Genomic DNA, 13,071 nt, shown 5'->3' with positions numbered 1-13,071 from the left:
GGATCTTTCTCGACAGCATCTTCCCGTTCATGTGAGGCCCACAGACTCCTTCATGCGTCTGCTCTATGAGATTAGCTGCTCGATCTTCATCTACACAAAGAAGCTGGATTCCATCAAATGACCTCCTGAAGAGCTCATTGCCGCAGATAATGAAGTTAGCCGCCAACTTCTGGAGAGACCTCCCCTCTTTTCCTGATGCTTCAGGGGGGTGCCCTTGGCCTAAAATGAGATTCTTTATATCGGTGTACCAGGGCTTCCCATCTGGACATCAGGCTGCTATCTCTATAGCGCTCACATGCGCTGGAGCCCATTGTAACCGCACTGCTAGAGGCTGAACTTCCATTGATGCAGAGATATCTAACATTGAGGCTAATGTAGCCAAAGCGTCCGCGAAATGATTTCTTGTCCTCGACAGATGAGTGAATGTAACATTCTTGAATCTCTTGACCAGGGAATCCAGATGCGTGTGATACAGGATCAATCTATCCTCCTTTGTTTTCCATTGACCATTGATCTGACAAATGATCAAGATTGAGTCCCCGAAAACATCTATCTCTTGAATATGCAAAGCCAAAGCTGCTTCGAGACCAGCAATGCATGCCTCATATTCGGCCTCATTGTTGGTACACTTGAACTGCAATTTGATGGATACGGGGATGTACTCTTTCTTCGGAGATATTAACACTGCCCCAACCCCTTGACCCCGGTTGTTCACAGCACCATCAAAATACATCAACCATCTGGTGCTTTGGACCTCATCTTCTACAACCATGATCTCTTCATCAGGAAAATCTGCCGTCAGAACTACATTCTCATCTACAGGCGCTTCAGCCAACTGCTCAGCTATCACACGCCCTTTTACTGATTTCTGGGTCACATAGGCAATATCGAATTCGGACAATAGCAGCAACCATCTGGATGTTCTCCCAGTGAGGGCGGGCTTCTCGAACAAGTATTTCAACGGATCCATCCGTGAGAGTAAGAGAACCTTGTTCGATAACAGGTAATGCCTAAGCCTCTGAGTTGCCCAAACTAGTGCCAGACAAGTCTTTTCCAAGATAGAATATTTCATTTCGTATTCTAGCATCTTCTTGCTGATGTAGTAGATAGGCTTTTCTTTTTTCGACTCAGGGTCTTGCTGGGCTAACATGCAACCCATAGCTGTGTCAGTGACAGATAGGTACAGCAACAGTGGCTGGTCCGGAATAACTAGTGACAAGACAGGAGGCAGAGTTAGACACTGCTTGACTTTCTCAAATGCTTCCTGACACTCATCATTCCACTTCTTCGGAGAATTTTTCTTCAGCAGCTTGAAGATGGGTTCACATGTCATTGTTAACTGATTTATGAACCTTCTTAGGTACTGAACCTTTCCCAGGAAACCACGGATCTGCTTTTCGGTCCTCGGCGGCTCCATCTCTTGGATTGCTTTGATCTTTTGAGGATCTACCTCGATCCCTCTTTCGCTAACCATGAACCCCAACAACTTCCCTGAAGTAACCCCAAAAACACACTTGCTCGGGTTCAAGCGAAGCTTATACTTCCGGATCCTTTCGAAGAACTTCCTCAGGACTACGGCATGCTCTGGTCGAGTCTTAGATTTAACAATCATGTCATCGACGTAAACTTCGACCTCTTTGTGAATCATGTCATGCAATAAGGTGGTAGCCGCCCTTTGATAGGTTGCCGCAGCATTCTTCAGCCCAAACGGCATCACTCTGTAGCAATAGGTTCCCCATGGAGTGGTGAACGCAGTTTTTATCATGTCCTCAGGGGCCATCTTGATCTGATTATATCCGGAAAACCCATCCATAAAGGATAACAAAGCATGGCCAGCTGTATTATCCACCAGGAGATCAATGTTCGGCAAAGGAAAGTCATCCTTGGGGCTCGCCTTGTTCAAATCTCTGAAATCCACGCACATTCTGACTTTTCCGTCCTTCTTGGGCACCGGTACTATGTTAGCCAGCCATTCTGGATATTCAACCACTTGAATGAAGCCCACATCTAATAGCTTTTTGACCTCATCATGAACTTTCAATTCCCATTCTGGTTTTAATTTTCGAAGTTTTTGCTTTTTGGGCTTGGCACCTGGGATTAGGGGAAGACGATGCTGGACAATGTCTTCGCTTAACCCCGGCATGTCATCATAGGACCAAGCAAAAACTTCTTTGTATTCCTTAAGCAAAGTGATTAATTCTTCACGCTCCTCCGGGGATAACGTTTTGCCAATCCGTATTTCCCGGATCAAGGTTTCATCACCAATGTTGACGGTTTCAATTTCTTCTTCAAGTGGTTTAGCTCGACGCTGCTCCTCCTGAGTAATCATGTGTTTGATCTCAGGGAGAGTTTCGTCGGCATCCTCATAAGAGGGGGAGTTTTGATCATTGTTATTAGTTTTATCAATTTGAGAAGCAGAAATAGAGACAGGAAGATACTGAAACGAGTCTTTCATTTCATTCATAGAATCAAAATTTACATCATTGATCAATTGGCCCACAGCAGGCTTTACAGTATGCTCAGAAGAAAATTTTGTATCGTCAAATGAAATGTTGACACCTGACTCAACTGGACTGTGTATAGACTTTGTGGTATATGTGGTATATTCTATAACGGACTCATCTTTATAGACAGCATCTATACAGGAGGACTCGCCATCTACGTCAGGAATGTCTAAGCTTCCTAAGGTACCTGCATCCAAAGAATTGTTAGAAATAACAGACTTTATATTCGACTCGGAAACAGACACATATTCAGAAACTTTAGACTCTTTTGGAGGACTATGACCATACTGAAGAACTAAATGAGGAATGACCTGAGAGGTCCAGTTATCAAGGGGTACCTCAGCTGGGGTAATTCGGCCCTTAGGGTTCAGGATGTGCACATCTTCTCCGATCATGGCAATGACCGGTGCCTCAACCTCGAAGAGGGAGTCTAGAAGGCGCGGCTCTAAGTTCCCCGCCCAATCAGATTCCTGTTTTTCGACAGCTGTAATCTGCCCATGGAAGTACTCATCCGGCAATTCATCAGCGAAAAAGATTTCAAAACCTGGCAGCTCTTTCCCAGACTCATCCAACCACGGCTCGGGGAAACCACAGAATGGGCGATCAGCTCCTTCTTTCCTGTACCTACCATTCATCAACAGACTGAACGGTCCCATAAGCAGCTCTAGGCCCCAACGACGCAGCTCTGCCCACTTCAGCATGTACTGCTTCCTTTCCCTGATTTCCTTTCGAGTGGGTTCTTATCCTAACCCAAACAGATTGTTCGCGACCTTCAGCTCCGGCCACTCAGTCAAACCCTGCAGATTTCTCCCTAGACCAGTTCCAGAAATATACCCATATTTGCGCATTATCCGTGCTACCTGCGCATTTGCACTGGACATAAACAGAATTTCTTCTCTCATAGCTTCTTCCATAGTAATGGTCGAAACTTCAAGCGAAAACCCAGTCAGACTGACATCTATGGTGCTTGAACCAATCTGCTCTTCGGATATCTGTCCAACCTCTGGTTCTGGGTCCCCTCTAACTATGATAATTCTGTTATTCTTGATGAACTTGAGCTTCTGATGGACAGTGGAAGGAACCACTCCGACTTTGTGAAGCCAAGGTCGGCCGAGAAGAAGAAAGAAGGAGGTCTTGATATCCAGAACTTGGAATTCTATGTCAAACATTTCACCTCCAATCTCGATTTCGGTGACCAAAGTTCCAATGACGTCCCTTCTGGTCCCATCGTAAGCCAGTATCCCCTGCTCTGACGGAATATAGTCATTTGGCCCAAACCCCAAGGCAGTAGCGGTGCTCAAAGGACACACATTCAAAGCTGACCCGTTGTCAACCAAAACCTCCGGCACTTTCTTCTTATTGCACACGACGGTAATTCTGAGAGATTTCATATGATTCTTACCCTCTGGAGTCAGATCTTCATCAGAAAAAGACACGGTCATAGCTGCTCTGGACATAGATACGAGTCCAACCAGTTCATCAGGGGTTATATCAACGGACACCTGCGCTGTATTCAATTCACGAAGTATAACCTGACGGTGCTTAGGAGATGACATCAACAGACCCCAGATGGAAACATTAGCTTGGGTATTCCTAAGCTGCTTCAACAGAATGTCTTCATCTTCTCCAGGACTCAACCTCTGATTCTGGTTTTCAACTGCTCTGGCAATCTCAGCAGGATTCTCTGCTCTCAACTCAGGAGGCTTAAAGACACGTCCACCACGGGTAACATGGCGAACTTCATCACAGGGATCGTTCAACAGTAGCAAGTCTTCATCCTCAAGCTTAAGGACATATGGGACTTCGCTTTTCTCTTCCTCCCCTTCGAATCTGAGGACATACGGACATCCAGAGGATTCCCCAACTTCTTGCGCAGAGGACAAGACATAAGGCTCTTCGCATTGTACTTCTTCATCATCGGATTCCCATCTCAAGATATACGGCTCATCAGAAATAACGGCACATATACGGGAATGATCCAGAACAACTTCTTCAGTAAGAATGGCATAAACATTTGGAGGAGGCATAGCATGCATTGGCAATGGATTCCTGGTGACATTAGGAAGAGCTTCCACCGCGATTTCTTTTGCCTCGATCTTATCCTGGATCTTATGCCTTAGTGCCATACATCTGTCAGTCAAATGCCCAACACTCTGGTGATATTCACAGTACTGATCTTTTCTCCAATATTTCGGGAGAGGATTTGGGGCTTCCCGGGGTTCTAGTAGAGTGATCTTCTTGTCCCTCAACAGCTTTTTGAGAGCCACAGATAGGGAATAGGGTAAAGGAGTGAATTGTCTGGGCTCATTTCTCTCCGGAACGAACTCTTCCGGGACCTTCTCTTCTAACTGGCCGAGGAGTATTCACATTGTTAACTTCCTTCGGAGGCGCCATAGGCCTTTTTCCCTCTCTGATATCTGAAGTGGAGGTCCTAGTTCTCAGGCCGCCTTTAGCCAATATATCTTCGATTCTCGTCCCGGTCTTGATCAAGTTATCAAAGTCATTGAAGTACTGGATTGACATATGAGGAAAGTAAAAAGGAGAAAGATTCTTGACAGCAATCTTGATAAGATCTTCATCTGGTAACTTGTGGGTCATTTGTGCTGCCTTTCTCCTCCATCGCCGAATGAAGGAAGTAAAGGTCTCATTGGGTCCCTGCTTCAGCGATTTCAAGTCCCTTTTTGTCACGTCAATCCCCTCTTCCATGGAGAATTGCTGGACAAACTTGTTAGCTACACCTTCAAGGGTCCGGACCTCTTCTGGCTTCAGATGTAGAAACCACTTCTTGGCTGTACCGGTTAAAGTTCTAGGGAACACCAGAGCAATCTGCTCTGGGGACAAACCGTGCTGCTGCAACAGAGGAATGACAGACTTGAGATGGCTACGAGGGCACCCCATTCCGTCGTATTTGTCAAAGTCTGGCATTTTGAACTTGGGCGGAAGCACGACCCCTGGAGCTATCATGAATTCAGACATATCCAACTTCTGGGGACCTTGGCACTTCATGGTTTCCATATCCCGGGTCAGCTTCTCAATTTGGTCAGCCAATCCCTGCGCTTTATCAGGATTTCCCAGGTTAGGAAGACAGTTCTCTTCTGCGTATTGCCCCTCATCAAAGTCTTCAAATTCAGGCAATACAGCTGGCCTGGGAGAAACAAGAGGGACGGAAGCTAAAACTGGAGGCTGCTGATGGGCCGGGTCTTTAGAGGTAGAAAGACGATCATTTTTCAGGAGAGCTATATCATCCTTCATGGCACTCAACTGAAGAATGATAACCTTCATCATTTCATTCGTATCGGGACTGTTGTTTCCGGTCCCTTCCATTGATTCAGATGCAAGTGGAATGGGCGAAAGAATTTCTGGAAGACCAAGGAGAAGCGGCGCAGGAGAAGTTAAGGATTCTGGGGAAGAAGAATATCTACTTAGCCTGGAATATGAAGACTGACGGGACCAGGCCGATTTGGAATTGACTTTCTTGGGAGCGATGATGTCCAGTTAAGACTCCTGAATGGAGGTTAATAAGTTAGATTGCACATTTGATAATTGAGATGGAATACTTCACACAAATTCGAGACGAGAGAAATAGAAAAGAACACATTTTCATTGATCGCAAATCAAACAGCGGTTACGATTGATAAAACATGTCACTTTTAATTACAAGTAAATGAAACCCAGTGAGTATAATGAAATTTGAAATTAAAATGACAATTGTATGAAAATGACAATCGCATGACAATTGTATGAAAAAGGTCCTCAATGCTCCGCGAGCCGAGCTCTCTTTCCCGCAGGCTCTTATGGTAACTCTTTCCGTTGGACTTTAGATGATAGAGCAAATCTCTTATATGTCACCTTGTTTCCCCAAGCAGCTACAATAGACTTTATGAGATCGGGAGTACGCTTTTCGCAAGGAGGAGGGGTTACAAATCCGGGAGGACATGGATTTCCCGTGATCTGGTAAAGTAAACGAGTGGGAGCATAAAAGGTTGACTTTTCCAAACCCATAAGATACACAAATGGATGCGGATAGGTGCTAGTGATAACGTGTAAGCATGAATGACTCACCCAGTGAAATTGATCCTTCTCCACGTGCTGTAACCAATTACACCACTCATCAATGGATTGCGGTTGGTTGGCCATTGGTTGCCAGGATGGGGAATTTTTCAAGGTATACTTATCGCGGTTTTTTGGCTGGAGCATAGTGAGTTTTTCACAAAGCCATACGTATAACAATTTGGCACACCCATAGAAACTATTCTGAACCTTTTGATGGTCAATCCGGTCTAGTCCAGAAAAGGTTCCTGCCAGCATAATAGGAACAGGATTCCTCCCTTTGTTAATTTGGTCTACTACACCAAGCAGAGCTAACGGGGCGGCACGGGAGTCTCCGCGAATGACATGACGCGCAAGGACTCCAAAGATTAAGGCATTACGCCGACAAGTCTGAAAATGAGAATTAGCAGGGTCAATGCTCTTTGAAAAAAGTTTAATGAGATCATAAACTTCCACGTATGTGCCCTTGAAACAAGGTAGAGCATCAACAGTATCATTTTTGAATAGTCCACAGAAGAGGGAATGGGAGTCCATGCTTGAGGGTCGAATCCAAAGTCCTTCAGGTGGGATTTCTAACAGGGCGCACCAATCTTCAAAGATTGGACAAAATTCGAAAGGATCAAATCGAAAAACATGAAGGGTGTGATCCCAGAATTTTGCAGCTGCTTGGAGAAATTTCCAATTCACGTCGGATACGCTCAAATGATTGAATGTGCTTATAAATCGATCAACCATGCTCCTTTCACACTCATGCGGGAGAGATTTGGTAGCCTCACTAATCCAATCCTTCAATTCATTATTTGACATGGTTAAACCTAACACAGAGATAGGATAAGATTATTAGAAAATGAATATAACATGGTATAAATAAATGACAAGGATAAATTTAAAGATTCATCGCATGGGAAGGATACAATTGATGACACAGGATTTTTCATCACTGATCAAGGATGATCAGCAAATCAGAAAGGTAGACCATGGCCACAGAATGACAGAAGTAGGTCATAGACTAGATCTAAATCTGATGATGGATACCAACAACTATTCGATCAATATGATGAAAAATGATAGACCATGGTTATAAAGACAGCAGACAAGCCATCAACCAGATCTAAGACACCACGAGTAGACAAGTATGGATCTAATCCTACTGAGTAATATATACATAAGCTGAATTTACGATACAACCAAAGAATGGATACATAACCAAAGGGTAGTAAAAAAAAATTTTGTGACCACGAGAACGACCTGTACAGGCCACTAACCCAGTGAAACCCAAGGGGGATGCAAATACAACTGATCAAACCAGAAGTTCTCACTAAAAATGGGTTCTAAGCTAAATTGGGGCTATACATGGGAATCGAGACTAGGAAAACTGACTCTGAAGAATAGCAGTCATGCTTAAAAAAATATTTTACGAAAAATTCAACAGCATAACGGCTAGACAAGAGAGTCCAGATAAGGTAAACTCATGGTTTAACTAACTCTAAGAAATGACAGTCATGCTCGAAATGTCCTGAATAAAATCCTGCAGCATAACGACGCTAGACAAGAAAGTCAAGGTAAGGTAAACTCATGATTTTCCTAGCTCTAAGAAATAGCGGTCATGCTCAAAATGTTCCGGACAAAATTCGGCAGCCTAACGGCGCTAGACAAGAAAGTAAGGTGAACTCAGGATTTTCCTAACTCTAAGAAATAACGGTCATGCTCAAAAGGTTCTGGATAAAATCCGACAGCATAACGGCTATACAAAGGATTCACAAAGGATTCCCACAGCCCGACTAAAGGGTATGTAAATGGGAAGAATAGTAGTACAAGACTCTCAGTAAGAATGCTACTACTCAACTGACAGTAATAAGATAAGCTCACAATCGGTAAACGAAACGTGATCACAAGAGAAAGATAATCTAATGAATGACTGACTGCAGATGGGAATGTATGAAAACGGAGCAACTCCTATAATCAACAGATCAAAGGACAAATCATGGCCAAGGTAATGGCGATCATGAGCTACTGACTAGATCTAGATCTAAGTAAGGAATGGGTATCACCGATTGAAATAAATAAGGAACTCTAACTAAGAGGAAAACCCTAATATACATAATCAGTATATATAGGTATATACACATATACATATATCCTAACCAGGGGCACCAGCCCTAAACCTAATCTAGCGGAGTCAAGGAAGTCTCGACTCAAGACAGACTGATGAGTGTACTAGGACCGTGCTGTAGCCATGTAAAATGAGCTACCCTAGTCTGCAAATGGGACAAAGCTCCTAACTCTAAGCTTTACATGTGTAAGCAACACATGTTCGACCCTTATATGAATGCAATATACTTATATAAACATATGTACTTCCTGATTGGATTTCACTAAGTCAATAAGTATATACATAATATATAAAACAAAGTAGGGCTCCGGACTCAATCTATCGGGTACTATGCTTATGAACCATACTTAATATGTATAACTCAAGTGCACCGAGTGTTATACATAGTATGCTTCATTGCTCATCGGCTGCTGTAAACACAAGTGCACGGAGTGTTTACGGCTGCAGCGCTAGCGCATAGCTTGGAAATAGATTCAACAGCACCATCAGGGTGTAATGACATCCCAGTCGGGCACGCATTGAATCTATCCCGTGGAGCCAATAATGAAAAACAAATAAAAAACAATGAAAGGAATAAAAAATATGATAATGCAAGATGTGTAGTGTGTGAATCCCTTGTTTTAATTACGCACCTATCTGTGCCCCTGGATTTCTAACGATAAAGTTCCCATTTAACTTGGTTTTGACCCAAATTTCTTCAAAATTAATTAAAATGGCATTTTTACAGAGTTAGGCAATGTTTCAAAAATTCCCCAGCAGAGTCGCCAATCTGTGGAACCCGATCCAAGAGAGGCGGGGGGACATGCCCCCACGCGAGTCTCGGGATCATCCATGTGAAGGAGAGCTCCACCAAGGAACTCTCGAAAGAGTGCCCCTCACAGCATGAGCGGTGATGTAAAGTGAGATACCTCTCGATTCGGGGACTAGCCCGGATTCGAGGCGTACCTTGAACAAAGAAAGAGTCGCCATCCAAGGAAGCGGGCCCTGGATCCCATGCTGTGCTCTGTCGCAACAGATAACCAGAGATAAAAAGGGTCCGTGCCTGATGACGAATGGGGAAGGGGTTAAGCGCCCCCAATTCGCCCAAGTGCAAGCACCTAGTCTCTTATGCCATTTATTATTAACTTTGAAGAGTTTTGGGCGAAAATCATGCGAAATGGGAACGAATATCCCCGAGATAACGTCTAGCTAATCATGCATGTCTCGGAGATGAATAAGAAGCACACACAAAAAGGAAATGAAAGACATGACACCTAAGAATAGCTAGGTTATGAGTGTCATGCCTAATTGGTGTCTATGTTCTGGTGGACAAACACATGCATGCTACAGCTGAAGGTATAGGATCTGTACAGGAAAGTAAGAAAACACAGCAAAACATACAATATGACAAACCCTAGACTCTAATGCGATAATTGGCTCGGACCAAGATGGCCACCCATCTTAGCTGCACTACGTATCCCGGCCTCGAGAAGAATCAGAGCCAACGTAGTTCGGCGACCTATGCTAAACTACAGTGCCTAACCTTCTAGGACCGCTATCCTAGACTCGATCAACTAGACCTGACTAGTTTTTAAAGCTTCTTGCGCCATTATTTAAGTTCGAGTGAATGGTAATTTTTAGGACTCCCTATATGCCCTAACTAATGCTAAAGGACCCTACACCCTATGTGTGACTAGGCTGTGCGTCCTAAGGAAAACCATGGCTATCTAAGCGCATTCTAGTCTAACCATCGGCTCGACTAAGTGTCTAACCGACCACGACTCGAGGCCTCCTAACTCTGAGGACACTCACACGACAAGACTCAGCATATCAACACGAACAGGACAGACTCCTAACTCTAAGACACCCCAAACGCCTAGGACAGACTCCTAACTCTATGGGAAGATCTTTTTTGAAAATTGCTGGTGAGGTTATTTTGAAGAATTTTGTAGTTTGGGAAGATTTGAAAGGTTTTGAGGCTTATGGAAGTTTTGGAAATTGTGAAGTTATGAAAGTTGTGGCTGAACTCGGGATGCCAGCTGCAAGCCCGAGCTGCCTACGTACCCCTCAGCTAGGGATCAAGCCATCCGTAGTTCGGACCAGATTTTCCTAACTACACTCTAATGACTCGAGATTTTTGAGATTTTTGATTTTTCAAATGTTTTTGAAATATTTTTTGGAATTTTTGACACAAGAGGACAGAACCCTATCATCGTAAGGGTACGACAGACTCCTGATATCCCGCAAAGGTTGGACAACATCCTATGCTTTGCGGGGGAACGAACAGAAAAACAACGCTGCAAGGGTTGGACAGCATCCTATACCTTGCAGGAGCGGGCAAAAATCACATGATTTGATGAGGGGATGGGCAAGATCCTAACCCCTATGATGATAGACAGACTCTTGGAAGACTGATTCCTAGTGCACATCCCTAAGAGGGGAGTGCTAATGAGACTAGGTTAGTCTCCTAAAAGAAAACCGACAGCTGATGATTATGAGACATGGCCTGTCTTATAAACTCTGAGAGGACAAATAAGGGTGCCATCGAGACTAAGCAAGTCTCCTAAACACAGAGATGGGCTCCCAGTAACCTTATCATTGCCCTTGCAATGATAGAATGAGGGCGGCTTATGAGACTTGAGGTAGTCTCCTATGGATTGACTCGTCACTAATGAGCCAAGGCCTGTCTCAGGAGGGTTTGACCTTTCCTACATGAGACTTAGCGTGTCTCCTAGAAGGACGGGCTCAAGATGACTCTTTCGCTGTCCGAACCAAGAGAATATCTGAGACATTCGAAATGAGGTTCGAATAAAAAAAACGAAGACAAATAGCTATTGCCTACTACACAATGCAAAATAAGAAATGAGCTCATGACTATCACATTCAGCCATATGCTACGGATTCTGAATCAGCAAATTCATAGGGGACATGCAGCAGGTACAAAAATTATTTTATTGCAGTAAGCGGAGAACATGCAACAACTGTAAAGAGAATCCAATTTGGCTTTTAAATCTGATCAAGCTTTAACATTAACGACAGTCCTAAGATCACATAACAATTAAAACATGTCTATGCAAGAAGGTGATACTATAAGCATCAGATGCCAAAACAGGGCCATTTCCCTAACTCATTTCAATCTCCTATCTACACTTATGCCATGATCCCAACAAGAGCAAATCGCACAGAAGGCCTCACATGCATGTCAGCATAGACGAGAAGTTAAACAACAAGTATCCTATTTGGTCCCAGTCTCTGTTGTAACCAAAAAAACATCATTCATTCAAAGAAGTTGATATAAACAGACAAATGCCAATGACCATAGAGTATGATTGACCCCGATGACCTGTTACTTTAAGTCAAGCACTATCCTTTTTTAGCACACATGACCCTAATGTGTGATCTGTATTTGCATACCTTAACATGGAGTAATCATGGCACAATTCGTAAGAACAAGAAAAGTGGAAAACCAAATTTCATGGGAGATAAAATCACAGCACTAAACATCAGGTCTCTTATTTCTGTGAGAACTTGAAAATAAAGTAAAGCATTTTACCTGAATAAGAGAATTGTCCAGATCTGAGACCCTTACTTACTCCGACCTTTTCCCAAACGTTAGAAATTCCACTACTCTTCAAATCGGAGAAGATGGAAATGAGGAAGGGATGATCGGAATTGACATTCCCAATGCTTGGACCTGAGCTGGTAACGGATAAATCCGAGCAGAGATATTCTTGACTTAGGGCTTGGTAAGGGATGTATGGTTAGAGGAGGTGGAGAAAAGGAAGTGGGTTTGAGAGGTTTAGGGTCCGAAAATGACGAAATGGGTGCCGGATTCCAGCACAGCTTGCCGGAGAAGAAGGGTCTTCTCTCTCTCTCTCTCTCTCTCTCTCTCTCTCTCTCTCTCTCTCTCTCTCTGTGTGTGTGTGTGTGTGTGTGTGTGTGTATTTATTAAACGAAAATGGGGTTTTCAAACAGAGGTGGGTTGGATCGGAGATGGGGTGGGAGTGGAGGTGGCGGCCGTGGAGAGAGGTTCAGATGGTGGAGTTTGGGCGGCGGTAGAAGGGGTTGCTTGCAGAGGAGGTGAAAATGGGTGAAACAGATGTGGGGGAATGGGGGTTTTGAGCTTGGCAATGGTGGTGGTCGAATCTGGATGGGTATCCAAATGGGTTTTGGGTTTGGAGGAAGGTGAAGGTGGAGATGGATGGTGGATGGGTTTCGGTTTTTTGAGGTGTAGAAAAAGGGGTTTCGGTTTTAGGTTTGGAGGAAGGTGAAGGTGGAGATGGAGGAGGGTTTTCGAAGGGTTGGGTGGTGGTGGAGCTGGAGGTGGAGGACGGTGGAGGTGGGTGGAGGATGGTGGATGAGTTTTGGTTTTTTTTTTTTGAAATGGGTTTGGTTTTGAAATGGGTTTTAGGGGCGGAGGAGTTG

The sequence above is a fragment of the Tasmannia lanceolata genome, unplaced genomic scaffold (genome assembly GCF_043159265.1).
Source record: "Tasmannia lanceolata isolate RefF3 unplaced genomic scaffold, GAP_Taslan_0.1 ptg000044l, whole genome shotgun sequence".
Lineage (NCBI taxonomy): Eukaryota > Viridiplantae > Streptophyta > Magnoliopsida > Canellales > Winteraceae > Tasmannia > Tasmannia lanceolata.
The sequence above is the reverse complement of the archived record's forward strand: the minus strand, read 5'-3'. Positions refer to the sequence as shown.